This window comes from Papaver somniferum, chromosome 6 (genome assembly GCF_003573695.1).
Source record: "Papaver somniferum cultivar HN1 chromosome 6, ASM357369v1, whole genome shotgun sequence".
Classification (NCBI taxonomy): Eukaryota; Viridiplantae; Streptophyta; class Magnoliopsida; order Ranunculales; family Papaveraceae; genus Papaver; species Papaver somniferum.
Window position 1 is genome coordinate 11586401 of NC_039363.1, and position 22149 is coordinate 11608549.

A 22149-nucleotide genomic window follows, 5' to 3' on the forward strand; every position below is an offset into this window, starting at 1 on the left:
TCTTCGATTCAAAGTCACTTACCATCCCTGTTTGGTTAAAACAGGTTAGTATCAAACAAAATTCACGAAGAAGTCGCATAAAATTACGTCCAAAATCAACCCTGAAATTTCTGTATTTTGAAAGTCATTATCCGCCAAAATCTAGTAATTCCGTGAAGAAGAGGGTGTAAATAGTAAGGAAGGTGCCCCTTATCCGTTGAGATTCCCCTTAATAATTGAGATGTCCCTTAACCAAAGCTGGGAGTCCGAATAACACGTGTCCTTCAGGTGCAAATAACATTTTTTCGAGCCAATTCTCCACAAGGGCTTATTCTTCCAAAAAAAACTAAAACAAATTTATTAGAGAAATAATGAGTCCTCGCTAATGTATTTATGGGTTAAAATGCGTCACACTTTCGTGCGTATCAGAACCGAGCCAAAAACCCGGACCGTGCCGGAACCAGTTGAACCGTACCTGGTTTTATACCGAACCGAGAAAGGGGTACAAGTACCGGTTCAAAAACTAATAAACGACCTCTAGGGATACAGGTACACGATCATATTCATGTCCCGTCCCGTTCCGTCCCGTTTGTACCGAATAAAACTACCATTTCTTCATCTTTCAAATAGATTATAAAAATAAACAAAAACACGAGGCTAAGGTATAGTCATTTAATCAGTGGGACTATGTAACACGTATATATCCTTAGGGCGATTGTAGTGCGTGAGCTGAAACAAAGCTAACTTGTCTTTTACTTTGTCACACCAACCCTCATCAGAGCCAGATATGCGATAAGTCTATAGAGAACCAGCATGACAAGCATTGCTATGACAGAGCTCAATTGACCTTCAAGGCCAACCATCTGAATCATTGGGAAGGTACCCACTCTGCAACTCACATTCGGTCCACATGGATAAGTATCATTCTCTGCGTATTGAGACCCAAACAAGATCTTGAATTGGTGATGAATAAGTGATACATACTTGATCCAAGCAATGAACTTGGATACATGTTGTACTGTACATAGTATCCACCTACTAGAAGAAACGCCAACATAAGAACTCATCCAAGTGTTGTTGCAGATTTTAGGTCCATTACAAGTGCACCAATAGCCAAACCGAGGCCTTGGGAAACCAAAACACTGTAAAGAAGAACAAACAATATACAGAAGAAGTTTATTGGCACATGCTTTAGCCCTGCCATCCAGTAGGTTATGGTTACAAATACTGTGGGTAGAACAAGTACCGACTGGTACCGGAACCGTCCCTGGAACCGTACTTGTCCCGAATGGTACCAGAACCGAGGAACAAGGTACAAGTACCGATCCAAAAACTAAGAACCGAGACTAGGGAGGTACAGGTACTCGGCTCCGGCAAGAATCGGGCCGAACCGTACCGTGTGCACCCTTAGTCCCGGGGTTTTGTTATATAATTGAAATATCACAGGTTGTGCGTTGAATCGATCGATTGGTAAATCCAACATTTGGTTGTTGATTGAAATTGATTGATCCTTGAACATTGGTCTTTGGTACCGTTCAAGTTATCTCTCTTATATTCAATCGGGCTCGCAAATTATTATTTGTTTGATTGCGGATTGGATTGAGAGATTGAGATATAACTCTTTGATATACTTTTCGTAAGATTGAGTCTGACTGTCTAGTTGATTCTCTTGAAAGTATGTTGGAGTTAGTCCATACATATTGCTAAGTGAACTATTGGGTATGGTTGTTAGACCCCCGCTTTTTCAGTATGCTTTGCTTTAGGGCTCTTTGCATATTTCTTTCTTCGATATTCTCTCTACAAAATCTTTGTAATTTCCGGTTTCTCTCTGGTTCCTTCTTACTCGCTCTTCTTCTTCGTAAATGCTTCTCTTAGTGTTAGCTTCCGATCGCCAGAAGGGATTACGCCTTTTTCCTGCTATAGAATTTTTACCGACATGAAATTTTAGTCCTCTCTTTTCCGCCTTTTTCCTATCTCTCAGAATAGTTGTTTAGCGTTTCACCCTTCTTGGTGCTCTTGCCATGATCTGTATTTGGTATTGCCTTACCGTAATTGTGTGGTTCTGATATATTTCTTTATACTAAATCCCAAATTGTATGATTCAATATTTGGGATCTATGATTTACAGGGGGTTAGTCCACGAGTGAGTTGGAGGGAGTTTAATGTATTTTGAATCTTGGGGATTTTGAGGGAGTGTAAGAGAGTATTGGGAGTTTGAGAGAGTTTGGTGTGTTGAGTGTAGGGAGTTTGAGAGACTCTCCCAAAATCTATACTTTTTTGAGAGATTTGGAGTGAGGCAAAAATACACTATAAACTCCCTAAAACTCCCAAAAAAAAACAAACTCCCTATCATTCTAATTTTTACCACTAACAGGGAGTTTAAGAGTTTCTTTCAAACTCTCCCACGACTAACGGGGTTTTCTAGGGAGTTAGGGAGACTCTTCTAAACTCTCCCACGACTAACGGGGATTTTAAGAGACTCCCTCGAACTCCCTCACGACTAACGGGAAAAAACACAACTACACCCAACTTCCCCAACTCCCTTGAGGACTAACACCCTGTTAGTACAGGTGTGTCTTCCGTGCTGGTTCAAAGGTTAACATGTAGATCCCAAAGAATAATTATTCAAGGATCGCAAATTTAAAACGAAGGTGGATTTTATTGAGATTTCATGATGGACAGGAAAAGGAAGGGACGAAGATGATAAAGGAGATTTTACAGGCAATAATTCCAAATTATCGACTAGCAAGTGAGGATAAATCCTTTGTGTTTCTAGCGCCAAAATGTAGTTGTGTAAAATTCCACAACTTCACCCTTTGTAATAATAACACAAAGCTTAAGTCATATTGATCAACTCAAACATTAATGATAGTATTCACCACTTTGACACTAATATGATCTTCTCAAACACCGATGCTTTCCGTTTCCACAAAGAAATTGTGTAACGAAACCATAAAATCATCAGCATCAACTATAGGCCACATCAATGATCTTTTAGTAAACATTCTATATTTTTCACCAGTGAAATCTTTGTGTGCATTTAAAATCATATCACAACAATGGCTGTCTCTGATATCTGATCCGTACTTTGAAATAAACTATAATCTTCAGAGCTGTCGTTCTTCAATGCCTGCACTCTTTATGAAGAAAAGATCGATAAACAGGAGAGAACTGGAATTTGAAACTTTGGTCATGGATGAACGCAATGGTATTGGTTGCTTTCCCTTCACTAATCCAGTTGCTGTTAAATTAGAGCATTCTTGCAATGGTCTTATTCTTTTTGAAGTTCGAGATGAATCTACAGGCTATCACACAACTTATTATGTCATATACAATCCGTCCATGAAGCGTTGCAAAACCCTTCCTTCACCTCCATTCAGAATAGATCCTGTCATCCATAAAAAAAAAAGACAAGCTAGGTGTCACTATAGCTTTTGATCCTGCAAAATCAAGCAACTATCAGGTTGTGGGTGCATGCAGTGCAGATATCAGCAAAGATATGTTCCATATTGAAATCTACTCTTACAAGACAGACTCTTGGAGAGATGCAGGATATCCCTTTCCTTTTTCCGCACCTGGTATATTATCGGTCTTTGGTGTGTATTGGAATGCTTCATTGCACTGGATAAACCAGCTGACGAAAACTCTTCATTATTTTGATATTGATTGTGAAGCAATGAAGACAGTTGCAATGCCAAGGCAATCGTATTCTGAAGGAGATTATAGTAGGAATATTGTTTACTTTGGTGAGTGCAGGGGACATATGCATCTCATGGAGATGCTCAAGGATGACATTCCACATTTTGACATTTGGGAGATGCGAATGGACTATTCGGGATGGAACGTCAAGTTTTACGTTGAACGGCCAAAAGCTCTACTCCTGCAAAATATTCAGCAGTTGTTCAGCTAATATAGAAGTGCTTTGAGTTCAAATTTTCAGCTGCAATATGCAGAAGTGCTTTGAGTTCAAATTTTCAGCTGCAATATGCATCTGTTTCTAGTGCTGAATTGATATTTTGTAAATGCTGAATTGTTTCTAGTGTTGCACCATTAGGCAACCAACCTTTACCTTTCTCCCATTTGGAACAAAGGATAAGAATTTAGAAGCTTTGAAGCCCATATTGATCCTTGGGTTTTCTTTAAGTTTCAAGTTTCAAGTGACAAAAGAATCCGAATAGGAAACACAACTCCACTCAAATCGCTTTGTAGTTAGCACGAGCCAATGATTCACGCAGCCGAGCGTGCAGTAAGCACAAAGTGAACCATTCTTTCGCCTTTTACTAAAGAATACCGCGTGCTTGCCATTTACAAGCGGCATACGCCTATTTTTGGAGGGTTTCTCTTTCTATGAGAGGAACCCAACAGTGTTCGATTTAAAACTTTGTGTTTCCAGGGAAATCTCATGTGCTTTATTCTACCAGCTGATCTGTTTATTCAAGCTTCCAGCACTGCTGCCCATACCAGGGAAATATGCTCCAGAGTTATGTGTAAACCAAGCTCCTCTTCCATTGTATCAAAAACTAGTTTGCCATTATATCCATACAAGACCTTGCATCATTCAGGCACTGCAGTCTTCTTAAAGTATCAAAGGAGATGGTAAATAGGTCAATTCCTAAAATACAGAATCACTCACATTATCCCATCTCGAACCAGCTGGCTGTTGCACTCATAGTTTGATTCTGATGTTTATAAAGCCCTTAGATTTACTTGGAGTCCTACTTGGTTTCTGAAAAACAACTTCTTCTAAATACTGAAATCCTCAAGGGCATTTAGTCTAAGTTAGTGTGTTTCTCATTGTTTTGGGAATTTGGCCATCCATTTTTAAATTCTTGAGATTTGTTTACAACAATTGCACAAATGTTAGAACTGGTGATCTTTGGAACCTGACAGCAGTAGCTATTTTTTCGTTTTGCCATCAATATGGAATTATGGATTGATTTGCTAATAAATGTTCCGCTCATGTGATGTGATTACACTTTAATTTTCTTTATTTTGCCAAGTCCAAGAATTCTAAAAGAAAAATATATGAGAACATGGCTGATAGCTCAAACTGAGCATCTGCCACCTGAACACTGGCTATCGTCGAATCTGATTTGCTTTTGAGGAGGCACATGAAACTCTCAAGTTGTTATAGTCTCATCCCATGCCCATGGACTCATCTCAGTTCAAATATGTCCCAACTCCCAAGTAAAAATGTAAAACTCATCTTACCGAAGGCAATGAACTTAAACTTTAGTCCCACACGGATTGGTTGCAGCAGAGGAATGGAAACGACACAGTATAAATTCGGGAGTTCAAGAAGAAAACAAGCATACCTTTCTCGGCCTTTTGGCTAAGATCAAGTGTAGTATCTGTTCTTATCAGTTTAATATCTGATATGCCTTCCATCGGTTGGCACGATATTAAATTAATTTTTTTCACGGGGGAGTTCCCATCACAGCAGCTTGCTGCTGGGGTTCTCATGCGTCGCCTCTGCGTTGCACTACTGCAAAAGCCTGATGCACCCCCACCAAATCTATAAACTAAACTTATATAGCACTAGGTTCAGGTGCAGTCTGGTAAGCATCTATGCTGTTTGGATAACTCACAACAAGCCAGAAATTCTCAAAAGCTGCTTAAAATGTAACTTTTGTGCAAGGAGCTGTGCTCTTTGGTACACTTTCGAGAATGAAATATCTATCAAAATCTTAATCGCCAAATAATGTAACTGGCAGCAAGAAGTACAACAAAAAGTGTGTTTTCGTCCATATTTGGGATTTGTTCTTGGCCTCCCGCAATGCATAAACCAAGAGTGGAACATGTTGTTTGCTAATTCAATCACCAATAGTTAGCTTCACAAACATTACGCTTCACAAACCTTAAAACGAAACTTATGTTACACTAGGTTCAGGTGCAGGCTGGTGAAAATGTGTAAGCATATATATGCTGGACGAACAGCAAGCCACAAATTCTCAAAAGCTGCTTCAATGTAGCTTTGTGCTCAAGGAGCTGAGCCTTCCAGTACCCTTGGTCCATTTAAACATCTGCGAGTGAGAAATATCCATCAAACTCTTAATCGCCAAGTAACGTAATTGGCAACGAGAAGTACAGCAAAAAGTGTGTTTTGGGACATATTTGGGATCTGTTCTTGGTCGCAATGCAATCCACTTGGTTATTATTTATAAGACGATAAATACGTTGTTTGCTAATTCAATCACCACTTGTTAGCTCCACAAATATGAGCTGCGGAGGAATCTGAATCAAAAAATAAAAATGCACCAGCCGGGAATCGAACCCGGGTCTATACCGTGGCAGGGTACTATTCTACCACTAGACCACTGGTGCAGGATGATGTATCATTCCCCAACATTCAAAATAAATTTCATTCATAGGTGGATAGAAAACCAACCTACAAAATTACATTGAACCTTCATAGTTCATGGTACAAAGAAAGCTACTTGATTTGCCAGAACAAACAAAGTAAAGGAGAATCAAAGTCTTATGATATTCTTGTCGAGTCTCTTTTTAGGTTCTAGCTATATACCTCATGGAAGTTTTGCAACGATAGCTCTGCGATGGTCATGGTATGGACTCTGTCACTCAGAACTAATAAAGAATCCAAAGATGATGAAGAAAGCACAAGGAGAAGTAAGCACATGAAGAAAGCCCATTTTTGGAGGGTTTCTCTTGCCAGTGTATGGTTTGGCTAACATCTGTTAGTTCAGGCACCATTGTGTATGGTTCCACAATGCTTTGTTCCCATGTAAGAGACGTGAAAAGAGATGCTACAAATGAGCGAGACATGGGAACGTAGAAGCATACTTACCTGGACGGGGTCTATGGATGATCAAGAAGGTCCATGGCCTAGGTTAGCGACCTCCATTACACACTAAGGAGGGGTGCACCTAAGATCTCCCCATTGAGGGAGAGTCTACGTCATAATTTGTTCCTGAGGGGGAACGCGTCCGCGCCGCCCCTGCCAATTTCACTAAAACTAAACCTTGCATCCTTTACTTTCTAGCTATTTGAATTTGAATTTCGTCATAGAAAGCTGTTTGAATTTGAACTTCTTTTATCATCTGCTAGAACTTGGATTTTTTTGGCAAGGAAGAGACACGAAAGGAACAGCCAAAATTAAGAAACTCTAATCACGGAACCTATAACTAGGGGTGTCAGGCATCTCACCTTTAACTAGTGATTCAGGTCTACCCATATGCGCATTTTTATCACCAGCAGCAAGCAATGCCCTCCGTTTAGAAATGTATCTCCCTGTAACAGTGAACATATTGAATCTCAGGAACCTGACATTTAGCTCTAAAACACCAAGGAACATGTTATTACGCTACAGAAAACACTCTACCGCAACTATTTTTCTACTACAAGGTCGCCTTTACAATCATGGGGTTCTCACGCGTCACCTTTGCGTTGCACTATTGCAAAGGCCTGGCGCACCCCTACCAAATCATGGGGTTCGCCTTTTCAACCTCAACTGAACTAGCCTATACAAAAGTTTAAACATGATCACCATATCATTCACATCAATCTACTTAAAATTTCATGTAGATTTATATAAATCCTCTGAATCTAAATGTGTCTTTGAATGGATTAAGAGCTAACTAAAACACTAATGAATCCAGATTCTACATAAACCTCAAAAAATCATCTGAACAAATGCCAAAAACAAACAACTTCTAACAAAACTGAGATCTTCTTATTATTCTCCATACGCAGAAAAAAAAATCAAAAAAAATTGGACCATTTCTCGCACGGGCCATGCTAATCTTCTGTGTATCGTTCCAATTTTATCGGATGTCCCCAAAGGGACGAGCTAAAGGGGAAGCTCAGGCAATTTAAAACCTAGCTCCGTTTTGTAATATAGGCACTACGGGACTAAACGAACAACCAAAGCCCATAGTCTAGTACTGGATTCCTTTTCTAAGGCGCTTAAGAGTTGGAATCTCTTTAGTCACAAGTTTATATAACCCTGAAACAATCTTTCCAAGATCCTTGAATAGGCCTCAACATTTTCTGTTTTTCTTGCAACCGCGCAATGAACCTGTCAGAGTAAATTGTGACTTCAGTGGCATATTCAACTTATCTCACTGTGAAAACACCTGACACGCCAGCTCCATCTTGAGCCTAGCATATGAAACAAAATGCATGTTGTGACATCATAAATGCAGTTACACTTGCAACAGGATACCGAAGAGAATCTTACAGTGAACTAAGCAAGGTAAGCTCACTCCAAGAGTCATCTTGATCTCTATGACTGTGTCATTGAAAATAAACACTGAATTTACAACCTAAAATATCAAAATTTAAATGAACACTGAATTCACTTTGTTAAGAAGCAGAATATCAAGCCTTACTCGGTTACCAATAAAATCATTAGAAAAGTAATAAAAATCATACAGTGAGAAATGCTTTGAATTTACAACCTAAAATAAGCTAGACATAAGTTTTCACATTGGTCAATTAAGAGATGAATAGATTGAGAAGTTAAACATTGTTGTGTTGGCAGGACGGTTTATGCCTTGGATATTGTCGTGTATGATCTTCTTTGCAGAAATTCTCTGGTTTTTGCCAGCTCAATTTTTTGGTCTACACAAAGTAAGCTCGGACTTTCAGCCTTCGGCTTTTCGAAATCTTTCGTTGTCTATTGGCTTTAGTTGTTCGTCTTTCTTCAACTTCTCCTTGTGGTTTTTTCCAGTCCAACACAAGGTTCTCGCAGGTTTTCTAAAAACATCCTGCTTCCCTGGCAAAAAGTCTTGATGCAAATTGAATAGTATATCAGTCGCCTGCTTGGATTTACACACAAAAATATAATATAAGCATCCGAAAAAGAGATGAAGTACAAATATTACAAAATTTAGAACAAGTAGTTTTTAGTTCAAAACTGCCATGTATACCTCCAGCTTTGATGGATTTTCCCCAATTGTGTATGTAAAGGATATCCTCACCAACTGATGCAGTAGAAATTTTACATGCTCAACACTGCAGCGCCTTCTTTTCTTTTTACCCTTTAAGAAACCCGAAAACAATAGATGAAAATTTAGAACCATAATATTGGGCATACCAAAAACTTTATAGGCATACAAAGTCATTTTCCTAACCAGGGTGTATTGATAAGGGGTGTCTAATGGGTATGAATGACCTATATACCCTTAAACACTTCGAAAATATTGATTTATAGGCTTTAAGTTCGGCTGACTCGTGTTGATGAGTTATCAGCCGAACTTCCCGCTGTAGACTGAATTCTTTCGATTTTGTTTTGATCATAACTTCTTCGTCCAATGTCGGAATGGCCTCATTCTTTTTGCATTATCTTCGTATTTTCATTCTCTTGAAGATGAAGATAAAATATACTTGATTTTAATGGGATAAATCTACGATTTTCATTATATAAGCTGAACCATTAACATTTTTTATTCCTGAACTCTCAGGAATAGGTTCCGCTTACATCTATGAGCCGAACCAACCCATTGCTGAACAGTTCGGCTTACATCTATGAGCCGAGCCTCACATAATTTTTCTTCCAGATCACACAGGACTAGGTTCGGCTTTATGATATTTTTAAACAAGCCGAACTAGTTGGTTCGGCTCATAACAATAACACTTTCAGCTTGCCGAACTGTTCATTAGTTGTCAATATCCAGGTTTCAGATCAAGGTTCGGCGCATAATTTAGGTGAGTTGTGAGCCGAACCTAGGTTCGGCGCATAATTTAGTTGCGTTGTGAGCCGAACCTAGGTTCGGCGCATAATGTTGTTGTTTTTGAGCCGAACGGTTCTTCAAATTTTCAGCCTGAAAGTGTATATGAACAGTTCGGCTGATACGATTTTCATTATATAAGCCGAACCATTAAAATTTTTTATTCCAGAACTCTCAAGAATAGGTTCGGCTTTCTAGGAAAATTTTATACAAGCCGAATTAGTGTCTAGCAAATGTTCGGCGCATACCTAAACAGTTTCAGCTAGCCGAACTATTCATAAAGGGATCGGTTCGGCTCATAAATGTAAGCCGAACCTTTTCATCCTCCATTGAATCGTTCTCGTAATCTAGGAAATCAACCATTTGGGAATCATTGTTGTGGTTGATGTGTATTTTCCTAGGTTTTTTAGATGATATATGACACTCCTCATCCTCCATTGAATCAAGAATTAGAATTTTCTCACTTTCTCCTTCTCTTTCTCTCCTTCTTAACCAAACTAAAACTTTGATTTTCTTTCCCCAAATTTTTCATCTAAACAACTCTTATAATTCTGAAAATTATTTTAATCGCTAAACAAAATATTTAATCACTAATCAAGATTAATAACACTAATAAGTAAAGGGCAGATTTGCCATTAAAAATTTTTTGGGTTAAGGGGTTATCTGATTTTGCTATTTCGCAACCTTTTTTATCTTCATTCAGTATGCCTTGGAACATTTTGGTATGCCCAATATTATGATTCAAAATTTAAGTTAACATGAGTACTTCACCAAAATCAATGCAGATGCAATGACAAGTGGTGCAAAAATAAAACTACCTTGTGGCCGTATGTAAAAAGCTAGCATATCTGCAGCCATTTTATCGACTATTAATTTCTTGCTTAACTCGATGACAAAAAAGTCCGAGATACTCTGCCATCCCGTTAAAACGGTTTGTTTCAAAGTTTTCAACAGTCACCTCAAGCATTTCCCGTTCAGATTTAATCACGAGAGAGATGCCATCAACAATGAACAACATAGACTTTCGCCCCCATTTAACACAATCTTTCAAGCAAGTAGTTCTTTTTTCTCTTTTTCTGAAATGTGACATATCTTCGGCAGTAGCAGCAGTTTCCCGCTGGTCCAAGCGCTCTATATCTCCAGCAGCAGTTTCCTGACGGTCCCAGAGTCAGGGGCATCTGTGGAATTTCCAGAAAGGCTATTTTTAGTAGCTTAGCTATGTTTAAACTTCTTGGCTCCGCTGCTTTGTTTTAGTTATCGAAAAACACAAGTTACCACAATTAAATAGCTTGAAATAAATTCCCATCTTGTCTTGTTCCTCTGATTGTCTCAGATTGAGCAATTATATGAGCAAAAGCCTCATTGTTTGCTCTTTCCGGTTGGCATGTTCCTTGCCACTGACTTGCGTGTCTGTCTGTCTGTCTGTCTGTCTGTCTGTCTGTCTGTCTGTCTGTCGAGGCTATTAGAACTTCAGCGCGTGGAGATGGCTATCATTGAGCAGCCACTGATGGAGTTGTTTCATCCAGTATCTGCAAAGACTTTTTTTCTGCAACTGACATGGAATATGGAAGTATTGAATACATTGTTCCGAACATAGGCACACGTGAGCTTAGATAGAGTTCTGGACTTATTTCTAAAATTTGATTAATCCTCCTTGATATTCCCGCATGATATCAATGCCGTGTCAATAATGTTAATCTTAGTAGAAAAGGTATATGGTGCTTTATATTACATCGTTCACCCACAAGCTACTATCACCGTGCGATAGCAACAATATCATCTGCTGCTCAAGCATGGTTACCTCCAGAAGAGATTTGTTCCTTAAATCTCCAACTCCATCTCTTCAGCAGTTCCCCACTTGTCTAAGCACTCCATATCTCTAACAGCAGCAGCAGTGTCCTGCTGGTCCCAGTACTCCATAATATCTTCAACCGTACGAGCAGCAGCAGTTTCCTGCTGGTCCCGGCACTCCATATTTTCCTCAGTTTCCTGCTGGTCCAACTCCATACCTTTTTAACCAAAAGTTTGAGCTCGAAGAAGAAGACGACGACGACTTAAACTTGGTTTTCTATATACCATGCTAATTAACACCACTACTCCTTGTCACCAAGATAGTTGCATATGTGAAAATATTTGTGGTTAGGGTTTATATAGCAGCCGTTGGTTGAGATTACTTCTCCTACAACTAACTTCTAGATACTATGTTAATTAAACCCTAGTTATCTTATAAAATATTACTCCACTCCGGACGAAAATACCCAAACCTATTATTAAATTTATGGATTAATAAGAATCAGCACAGAGAGAGAGGAGATGAGAATGTTACCCGGTCCAGAGAAGTGGTTGTTGCCTTGTCGGTGTTGCAGGAATGAAATTGGAGTACAAGCAGAGCTTTGTGTTGGCTAAGGCCTTAAGGGAGACTGCGGAATTTAGATCATGTGATGTGCTAAAAATATTTTAGACTGATTGAAAATTTGTGTTGGTAAATGAGATATCAAAGAGCAGACCATGCTTTTTAATAATTGATGCAAACAACAGTACAGAAACCAAACAACATTACAGACTTATTCTGAGAACAAAAACTTTGCAAATCTTTTTTCTACACAAAGTAAGCTCGGAATTTCAGCCTTTGGCGTTCTGTAATCCTTGGGTGTTTATTAGCACTATGTGCTCTTCTAATCAGCTTTAGTTCCTCATCTTCTCCGTTTGGTCTACTCCACTCCAACTTAAGATTTCCTCAAGTTCTTCAACTACATCTTTCTTCTCTCGAAAAAAGTCTTGATGCAAAGTGAATCTTATATCAGTACTGTTCTCAGTACATAGAAATGGTGATCAAGAGAATTAAAGTAAATCTGGGTTCCTAATGAACTCAGCCTCTGCTATAAACTTCAGATATTTTTCATTAAAGAGATAAGGCAGCTGTGTTCTTACACATTTAAAGTAAATGATTAACCTAACAACAACGAACCGATACAGGACACATGTCACTATCTGACCGGTTAAACAACTACCCTATCACTAATAATTGTAAGGGCACCCAAGTAGTACTATGGGCAGACACAGGACCATGACAACATCTTAAAAAGATTTGAAGTACAAATGATACAAACTCTAGAACAGAAAGTCGTTTGAAGTTTAAAACGACGTCATACCTCTGGCGTTGATGGATTTTTCTGAGTTGTGAATGTAAAGGATATCCTCATCAACTCATACAGCAGATATTGCACATGCTCAACACTGCACCGCTCTTTTTTCTTACATGAAAAATGCTTTAAATTTACAACCTAAAATAAGCTAGATATGAATTTTCACATTGGTCAATTAAGAGTCAAAATGTTAAAAATTATGCACCAGCCGGGAATCGAACCCGGGTCTGTACCGTGGCAGGGTACTATTCTACCACTAGACCACTGGTGCCGGATAATGTTTCATTTCCAAACATTCGAATTTTGCTTGACAGCTGGATAGAAAACCAACCTACAAAATTACACTGAACCTTCACAGTTCATGGTACAAAGAAATTAAGCTACTTGATTTGCCAGAACAAACAAAGTAAAGGAGAATCAAAGAAAACAAAATTTCGGTGAATCAAAATAAATTTGATCATACGAAACAGTGGTGGAATCAAAGCCTTTTTTCTTAAAAGAGAATCAAAGTCTTATGATATTCTTGCCGAGTCTCTTTTTAGGTTCTAGCTATATACCTCATGGAAGTTTTTGCAACGATAGCTCTGCGATGGTCATGGTATGGACTCTGTCACTCAGAATTAATAAAGAATCCAAAGATGATGAAGAAAGCACAAGGAGAAGTAAGCAGAGTGGTTGGAAACAAAAGAAACATGATGAACTAGTAAGTAGTAACTATAAATCTCAGTTGAAGTGAACGATGATTAGTCACACATTCAAAATTTGTACAAATGAAACACACCCAAACAGATTATATTTGTCCCACACTGCTTGTGTCCATACAAGAGACGAGCAAAGAGAACTACAAATGGGTGAGGCATGGGAATGTAGACCTGGACGGGGTCTATGGATGATCATGAAGGTCCATGGCCTGGGTTAGTGACCTCCACTGCACATTTAGGTAGGGTACTCGCCTAAGATCTCCCCATAGAGGGAGAGTCTACGTCATAATTTGTTCCCGAAGGGGAACGCGTCCGCGCGGCCCCTGCCAATTTCACTAAGCTAAACCTTGCATCCTTTGCTTATTCAAGGTAACCCTGGCCCTAGCAGCATTTTATCACCAGCATCAAGCAATGTCCTCGTTTCGTTTAGAAATTTGTGGAAATTTTGAATGGATTATGATTTTATCACACGATTCACAACTTTATAAGCTAACAACCCATTCACAATCAATGCCATCACTTCAACAATATGGTTTGCCACCCCAATACCACCTGAAATAGAAGTATGTAGTCCGGGCTAATAATGCCAAATGCCCAAATCCAGCATTTCCTGGATTCCCTAATTATCATGTGATGATTATCATCTGGAGTCTTTTTCTTTTGGTTTCATATCTCATGACTTGATAGTTTGTAAGAGGGAATCTTATTTATGTCGCTGAATTGTTCTAGTGCTGCTATGACTATGAAGCCTAGCAGCCAGCATATATACGCATAAAACTTCACATCATTTAGGCACTGCAGTAAACAATTGAAGGAGCTAGCTGATAAATAGTCAAATTCATTGTCATTTATCGACATGCCAGTCATTCACATCTCGAACCATCTCCAAATACATAAGTAGTTTTAATACAAAACCTAACCAACTGCATTCACATCAAACAAACCTAGATAATATATCAGCATTACAGGATAATCTCACCAACTCAATCAGCAGAAATTGCACATGCTCAACACTGCAGCGCTCCTTTTTTATTTTGTGGGCGCAAAGCCTGCAGTGCTAAAATAAGAGTTCACAATAACCAATTCATATAATGAAAAGAAGAGAAGTGCAAAACCCAAACAACCTTCTGGTTGTCATAAAAAAGTATGGGTTCGTCGGAAAGAGAAGTATATCATAGATTAAAAGCGGAGTAGCTTCACAGGTTTGCCCGTACCACGTAAAATGAACACTGAATCCACTTTGCTAAGAAGCAGTATATCAAAATTTAAAGCCTTACTCGGTTACACGTTGAAAGATCTCTTAAGATCTAAAACTGAGTTATGAAGAACCGATTTATGTTGTAGAAACAGAAAGTATAATATTGAATCTTGATAAGTTGTTTTTACAAGAAAAGCAGATTAAAGCAAATAAAGAAGAAGGGACAGGATACTTATAGTATGAATACAGGACTTGACAGCTAATAATGACCGACTGTTAAAAACAGTTAGTCAGTGAGCTGTCACAGGACACATGGCATCTGTGGAATTTCCATAAAGACTAATGCCTTCTTTTGTTAGCCTTGTTTTTTTAGTTATCAAAAAACACAAGTTACCACAATTAAATAGCTTGAAAAATAAATTCCCGTCTTGTCTTATTTCTCTGATTCTCTCATATTCAGCAATTATATGAGCAAAAACCTCATTGTTTGCTCTTTCCGGTTGGCATGTTCCTTGCCACTGACGTGCGTGTATGTCTGTCTGTCAAGGCTATTAGAACTTCAGCGCGTGGAGAAGGCTATCATTGAGCAGATTAAAGAGGTATGCGCCACTTATGGAGTTGTTTCATCAAGTATCTTGATTAATCTGCAAAGGCTTTTGTTCTGCAACTGACACGGAATATGGAAGTATTGGATACATTGTTCAGAACATTAGGCACCACATGATTATGTGAGCTTAAATAGAGTTGCAGACTTATTTCTAAAATTTGAGAAATCCTCCTTGATATTCTAGCATGATATCAATGCCGTATCAGTAATGTTAATCTTATTATTACATCATTCACCCACAAGCTACTATCAGCGTGCGATAGCAACAATTATCAGCTGCTACTCAAGCATTGTTACCTCCAGAACAGATTTGTTCCTTAAATCTCCAGTAAAGCTTCCATACCTTAACAGGGAAGTTGATAGAGCAGTTTAAGAACTGATAAGATGACTCAAAAATAAAAGAAAAACACACTGACTGATGTAGAACGAATTCCCATCCAGTCGATCATGTGTATGAAAGCGAGAAATCATAATAAAAATCCCATTCATAATTTGAGAATCATTTTAGGACTCCAAAATTTCACTTATTAAACAGATGGAAGATTCATTGGTATTTCATTGAGCTCTAATAGTTTAGTCCCACATCGAGCACATTACTCATTTGCCTTCGATTTATATTCCAGGGGCTCAGTATGAATGGCATCTGGTGAAGCGTACATGATCTGTAGTTTCACTGCGTAGTTCTCTCCTTGCGGGGATGCCGAGCAATCTGGCTTTGCATGTGCCGGCAGTCATGCGAAACCAACTTTTTGTTCGTTTTCTTTTCCTTTTTGGCAAAAATCATAAACGACATACATACCTCCAGACCAAGTAGTTTGAAGTTTTAAACGACATACGTACCTCCAGCGTGGATCTTCCAGTTGTGTATATAAATGAAATCCTCACCAACTCATGCAGCAGAAATTCCACATGCTCAACACCGCAACGCTCTTTTTTATTAGTGCAGCAGTGATCTAAGAAAGGACTGCAAAAATCAAAACTGCTACCTTCTGGCTGTATGAAAAAAGCTATGATTCTTCTAGCCATTTCCTTGACCATTTGTTGCTTAAATTTGTCAGACTTGCGTTTGAGAAACTCTGCGGTCCCATTAATACGGTTTTTTCCGAAGTTTGGAACGCTCATCTAAAGTTTTGTCTGTCAGGAGGGAATCATGAGAGAGATGCCTTCAGCAACGAGCGTTATAGACTCTGGCGCCAATACAATATTAGGATCATTTCTCAAGGAAGCACCAGCAGCAACTTCTAACTCCGTGGATATTCTTGACAATATTAAAAACTCCGCTTCCTGGAACTTCTTAACCAAATTATCACCATGTCTTTCCTCTTTCTCCAACACAATTCCAGTCCCTCAAATGGTCGAGGCTTATATAGCTTCCCTTGAGTTAAAATACTAGTTGGTTTTGAAAACAATAACAACACAATCCGAAATTGTTCAGGAATTTTCATTAAACTCTAGGTACCATTGAAAACACTTAAGATTTAGTCCCACATATATTAGTTATAGTAGAGGGATGGAAACAAGACAGTATAAAAGAAGAAGTTCGACAATGGAATCAAGCATACCTTTCTCGGCCTTTTGGCTAAGATCAAGTGTAGTATCTGTTCTTATCAGTTTAATATCTGATATGCCTTCCATCGGTTGGCACGATATTAAATTAATTTTTTTCACGGGGGAGTTCCCTTCACAGCAGCTTGCTGCTGGGGTTCTCATGCGTCGCCTCTGCGTTGCACTACTGCAGAGGCCTGGCGCACCCCCACCAAATCTTTAAACTAAACTATGCTGCACCTACTGCAAGGCCCTGATGCAGAGGGGTGGTAAATGTGGTAAGCGAGAGCAGAATATCACTAATTCTATGTTAGCTTCACAAACATTATGCTACACAAGACACCACAGCCCCCTTTGACCCCTACTTACTTCTACTAATTTCTTGCGTGCAGCTTCCAAATCTTCCACCAAGTACTGTCAAGACTTGAGGCTTTAGAACTAACATCCCTCTCACGATGTCCGCGTTACTAATGATAACCTGTAGTATACCAAGAAAATATAAATTCTGAGTGGCAACAAAGTACATCAAGTAATCCCACAAGAAACCCCTACATGAAGATATACAATAACAAAATAACTATAAGTAACTTTATTTCAGAAAAAACAAACCTTCAAACCAGCAGGATCTAAAACATTAAGATCTTTGATAAGTGGTCTCGGAACCAACATATAACTCCCAATTCCAAGGAAGTGGTCTCTATGTGTGCAGTAGAACTGCAATGGGTAATCTTTCAGTGAATTGCATACGTTGTTCCAAATCCATTGGCTGACGGCGGTTCTGAGTTAAACTATCTGTTTTCATAATCGCCAGCTTCTGCGAGGATGAAATGTCAATTTGAGAATTTAAGAGAACCCATTGGTGTTCCACGCTGTTGTGCTCAGTGCAAGAGTGAAATAGCTTGTTTTTGTGAAATTAGAGTGAGATCAACTGCTTCACCAATTATGTAATGGGTTTCCTTCACTGTCGATAGATTCTCTCTCTCAAAAAATAAAAACTGCATCAAAAATTGTCCCGGGAGTTGCAGAGAAAATCAGAATCAAAATGATAACAAGGAAAAAGAAAAGAAAGATGCACCAGCCGGGAATCGAACCCGGGTCTGTACCGTGGCAGGGTACTATTCTACCACTAGACCACTGGTGCTGGATGCTGTGACTTCTCGAAAGGATCATTTCCTTTTAAATTACACAAAATTAGTCCCACATTGCTTGTGCTCATACAATGAGAGATATTTCCTGACAAGCAATTCTGAGATACTCTGTCGTCCCATTAAAATGTTCTCTTTCAATGTTTTCTACAGTCACCACAATTGCCTCCCCTTGAGAGAGAATTATACTAGATATGCCATCAGCAAGGAGCGGTATAAACTCTGACGCCAATATGATATCATCTCTTCCTTTTCTTTAATGGGAAGCAGTATCAGCAACAGCTTCCTGCTGGTCAAACAACTCCATGCTTCTTCCTGCTGGTCCGGCTCCATATCTTGTTAACCAAAATTTGAGTTTAAAGGAGAAGAAGACTTAAACTTTGTTCATACTCTTATATTGTTACCCCGCGTTGGCTTGCCATATTTTGGAATGAAAGGAGTTGATGATACTTTGGTGGAAGTTACAGGATTTTGAGTTCTTGTTTCAAGGGTTCCTGTCAATGATTTGCGGACTGGATCCTCTGGTATGATGCTGACAACATCTGCTTCATTAGAAGGTGTTAGTAAGGTATGCTCTTGTCGGCACCAAATAACACTTGATATCCCTTTTCAGTCTTTTGGGTCTAAAATTGAATATGTTTCACTTTAATGGTCATGTCCTACATAATACTTTTTTCTAGGTTTTGTGGTGGTTAGTGGTTTTTGAATATGTAAGCTCAGCTGTTTATGAGACAGGATACATAACAAATTTTTGGACTTTCCTGAATTTTCAGGAGGTCGTTTCTCTATTTAGTTCCTCCAAAGAAGATGGATATCAACATTATCTGAATCACGACTAATATGCTTGTAAAACTGTGGAATTTGGTTGTAAATTGTACAGTAATATGAATTTGTATGCCCCATCTGATACTCTTTTCTGTCCTTTAGAATACTTTTACAGAACCAATTGTTAAAGAACAAGGGTGCAGACGGGAACCCTTCACATCATGTTGTTTCAAGCAATTCCATAGTTGTTTCTATGTACACGGTGATCCACCATATCCAGTCTGAAAGTTTTGCTATGGGAGATATGTGTGGATGGACTAGGGATGCAGATACAATGTCTAGGGGCCACGTTGTTTTTCTATATAGGGGAGAGAACCAGAGTTTCAAGGCTCGGAGGATCGTTGGACCATTTACTGAGATCCCACCCTATAACTGATGAAGCAGAAGTGATTCAGAGGGAGAAGGGTGTGTGGATGATGGAGGAACAAGAATAACACGTCCAACTAGACATAAATGATGCAGATTTTACCAGAACTTTCAAATATCCAATTAGGAGTGCAGGCAAAGGATCTCGAGGCCATTGCAGCACGATTCCAGATGTTGCCACCGAGTGCAGCACAGGAAGTTTGAATGATGTCCTAGTGGACAACCCCAGTGCAAGTAACCAATCAGAATAATCAGAATACGGGTATCGATCCTTTCAGCAACTGAAGTAAGTATGCTTAAGGCTAGCCATTTGTCTACAAAAACATTAAGCGAGGAGGAACTTGAAGACACTACACTTTTGTTTTATCATTTGAGACTTGCTTCAACCTTTGAGCAGGTGAATGGCTGCATACAATAAAAATTCCTACCGAGTTCCCATTTTCTTGTTCAAGGTCACTTAATTCCTTCTAGAGCTTCCAGTGATTCGAATAAGAAATTATCCGAACAGAAAAAGTTTATCAAGAAGAGATTTTGACCAGAAACTGTTATGTTGCTACACTAATCTATTTCTGGTCTTCCATATTCTTAACTGTCACCACTTCTTTTTCTGTAGGATAATTCTTGTTCGAATGACTAGATGATATCATTTATTTATACAGCAAAGTCATTTTATATATATATTATTCATATATAATCATGTATTTATATAGCAAAGTCAAGTATTTCGATCCTAAAAATTAGAATATGATGCTACATGTGTATATATTTCAAAAGAAAAGAAGATATCATTTGTTTATACATGTTGAAGGTCAAACAATCAGTCATTATTAAACACATGGCACAATCAAAATGCATTCTTAGAACACACATGCCCAATTAAGGATATACGTGATGTCATTTCCAATTACAGAACCCTAATAAAGACCTAAATTATTGATCTAAATGTTTGTATTTCTTCATTTGGTTAATGATATTAAAAAGAAAGGGAGAAGTTTAAATGAAAAAAAAATGCGTTCAAACCAGACGCGCGCAGGACGCGTAAATTGGTGCGTCGGACATGCGTCGTGTCAGCGTCCCACGAGCATCCCGTATCCGATGCGAGTCGGACGCGGACACGGCTCAAGAAATGGAGCGTCTGTGCAGCCCTATTGTTCACTGTTTTTTTCCATGGACTAATGTTGAATAGTCCACGGGCCAGAATTTGTCTTATTACTAGGGCTGCACATGGGTCGGTTTATGTCGATTTTGGCCTCACCCACTACCCAACCCACTGATGGCGGGTAATAGGAGTTGTCACCCGCAACCGACCCAACATTACAGTGGGTCGGTTTTCACCGACCCACATTACGGCGGGTTGGATCGGGTGGGTGGTGGATATACCCGTTGTTTATTCTTGATGAAAATTTCTACGATTCATCCACCTTTTCGGTTTATAAAAACCATTTTTATACTGTGAAACCAGAAATATATTTTTTTAGATATGTTCTTAAAGAAATATTCCACTCACATCATGATTAATATATATTAGTCCCTAGATTTGAAACTAACACATCTTATATGAAATCCATCAACAGAATATCTTCACTTTCTAGGGTTTGAATTCAATTAGAGAAGTACCCATACGAACACAATCCAAATTCACGGCACAGAAAGAAAACAAAATTGTATCTTATGTTTATCAAAAATTACAAATTTCAATTTCAATTTATGATACCAAAACAATCAAAACTTAAGCAAACGATAAAACCCTCTATTCAGAAAGGAAAATGAAAATCCTTCTATTAATTTCAATGTTACTCACCCTTTTCGTCTCAAAATTAATCAATCAATAACCCGTGGCTTGGGCTTTATCTTGTTCATGTTAGGTGATTACTCTTAAGCTTTGTTAAGTGGTTGTTCTTCTCAGCTGGGTGACTGTTCTTCAGATGCTTTGTTGATGATTGTTCTTCATCTTCGTTCGATAATCGTTGAGGTTCTATTCAGATTTAATTAGGCTGGGGATGCTTCTGTATGTGTAACTTTACGGTAATATGAGGTGGTACCGAGATGGAGTGAAGAAGACTGGAGAAGATATGAAGATAATAGAAACTAAGGAAAAAAAGCGACTAGGGTTAGGTTAAAATTTTGTATTATATAAACGCATTGAACGGCTAGGATTTAGTGGTTGGGATCTAATCTAAGGGTTAGGGTATTCTAGGCGGGTGAGCGGGTTGGATCGGGTGACAGAAGTTGCTACCCGCACCCGACCCAACATACGGTGGGTTCTGATATGGTCACCCATAGTCGACCCGCGCCTAGGAGGGTTGGATCGGGTGCGGATATTTTTCGGCGGGTGCGGGTTGGGTCAGTTTTGTGCAGCCCTACTTACTACCTAAAATCTGGCCTGTGATCAAATCTCAGCATTGTGACTAAAATCTGGCCTGCGCCTAGGAGGGTTGGATCAGCATTGTGACTTTCCACCTACCCAACGAGTTAAGAAGCAAAAAGAAAATTGCAAAACAGACTTGTATCAACACCAACTCTTCCACTGGTGTGGTGTTACATTAGTAGAGCTGCAGCTAGTAGACAACTCCAGTTGTGAGTTTCTTCAAGAAAATGAATTAAAAGATGCACAAACTTTATCTCTCGTTTCTGCTGCATTACTCGTAGATTAGGTTGTCTGGAACAAGATTGAAACAACAAAGCGTTTGAACAACAATGTTGATATGGCCGAGTTGGTCTAAGGCGCCAGCTTAAGGCGCTGGTCCGAAAGGGCGTGGGTTCAAATCCCACTGTCAACAATATATTTTTTATTTTTTGAGGAAAAAAAAGTCAACAACATAATACTTTATGTTCTCGAACTTGAGAAAAACCATACTAAACTTTTAACTTCTGAAAAACACTTCCTCAGTAAATGTACTTGAGCAAACTTCCGGATGTCTCATTGCACAATGTCTCATGTCGAGCAT

At 38.9% G+C, this 22149-nt stretch overlaps 1 long non-coding RNA gene, 9 other non-coding genes and 1 pseudogene across 11 annotated transcripts; 6 read left to right on the top strand and 5 right to left on the bottom strand.

Annotated features, from left to right (window-relative positions):
- The first annotated feature begins 4216 nt into the window (after positions 1-4216).
- Positions 4217-4336, top strand: LOC113291978. Its single transcript, XR_003331673.1, has one exon. It is a non-coding gene; the product is annotated as a U5 spliceosomal RNA (small nuclear RNA).
- A 954-nt stretch (positions 4337-5290) lies between these two features.
- LOC113292309 lies at positions 5291-5488 on the top strand. The gene has a single exon (XR_003331789.1). It is a non-coding gene; the product is annotated as a U2 spliceosomal RNA (small nuclear RNA).
- Positions 5489-6232: 744 nt separating this feature from the next.
- Positions 6233-6303, bottom strand: TRNAG-GCC. The gene has a single exon. It is a non-coding gene; the product is annotated as a tRNA-Gly (tRNA).
- A 473-nt stretch (positions 6304-6776) lies between these two features.
- Positions 6777-6938, top strand: LOC113292118. The gene has a single exon (XR_003331699.1). It is a non-coding gene; the product is annotated as a U1 spliceosomal RNA (small nuclear RNA).
- A 751-nt stretch (positions 6939-7689) lies between these two features.
- Positions 7690-7783, bottom strand: LOC113291991 (annotated as a pseudogene).
- Positions 7784-8429: 646 nt separating this feature from the next.
- On the bottom strand, positions 8430-12554 carry LOC113286922. Of its 2 annotated transcripts, none has more exons than XR_003329576.1 (3): positions 10487-12554; positions 8868-8978; positions 8430-8725 (listed from the first exon to the last, which is right to left on the bottom strand). It is a non-coding gene; the product is annotated as an uncharacterized LOC113286922 (long non-coding RNA). The 2 variants fall into 2 exon arrangements; XR_003329577.1 differs by having other exon boundaries at positions 8430-8756.
- A 460-nt stretch (positions 12555-13014) lies between these two features.
- TRNAG-GCC lies at positions 13015-13085 on the bottom strand. The gene has a single exon. It is a non-coding gene; the product is annotated as a tRNA-Gly (tRNA).
- A 593-nt stretch (positions 13086-13678) lies between these two features.
- LOC113292141 lies at positions 13679-13842 on the top strand. The gene has a single exon (XR_003331700.1). It is a non-coding gene; the product is annotated as a U1 spliceosomal RNA (small nuclear RNA).
- A 3036-nt stretch (positions 13843-16878) lies between these two features.
- LOC113292290 lies at positions 16879-17076 on the top strand. Its single transcript, XR_003331773.1, has one exon. It is a non-coding gene; the product is annotated as a U2 spliceosomal RNA (small nuclear RNA).
- Positions 17077-17935: 859 nt separating this feature from the next.
- On the bottom strand, positions 17936-18006 carry TRNAG-GCC. The gene has a single exon. It is a non-coding gene; the product is annotated as a tRNA-Gly (tRNA).
- A 3894-nt stretch (positions 18007-21900) lies between these two features.
- Positions 21901-21981, top strand: TRNAL-AAG. Its single transcript has one exon. It is a non-coding gene; the product is annotated as a tRNA-Leu (tRNA).
- Positions 21982-22149: the final 168 nt, after the last annotated feature.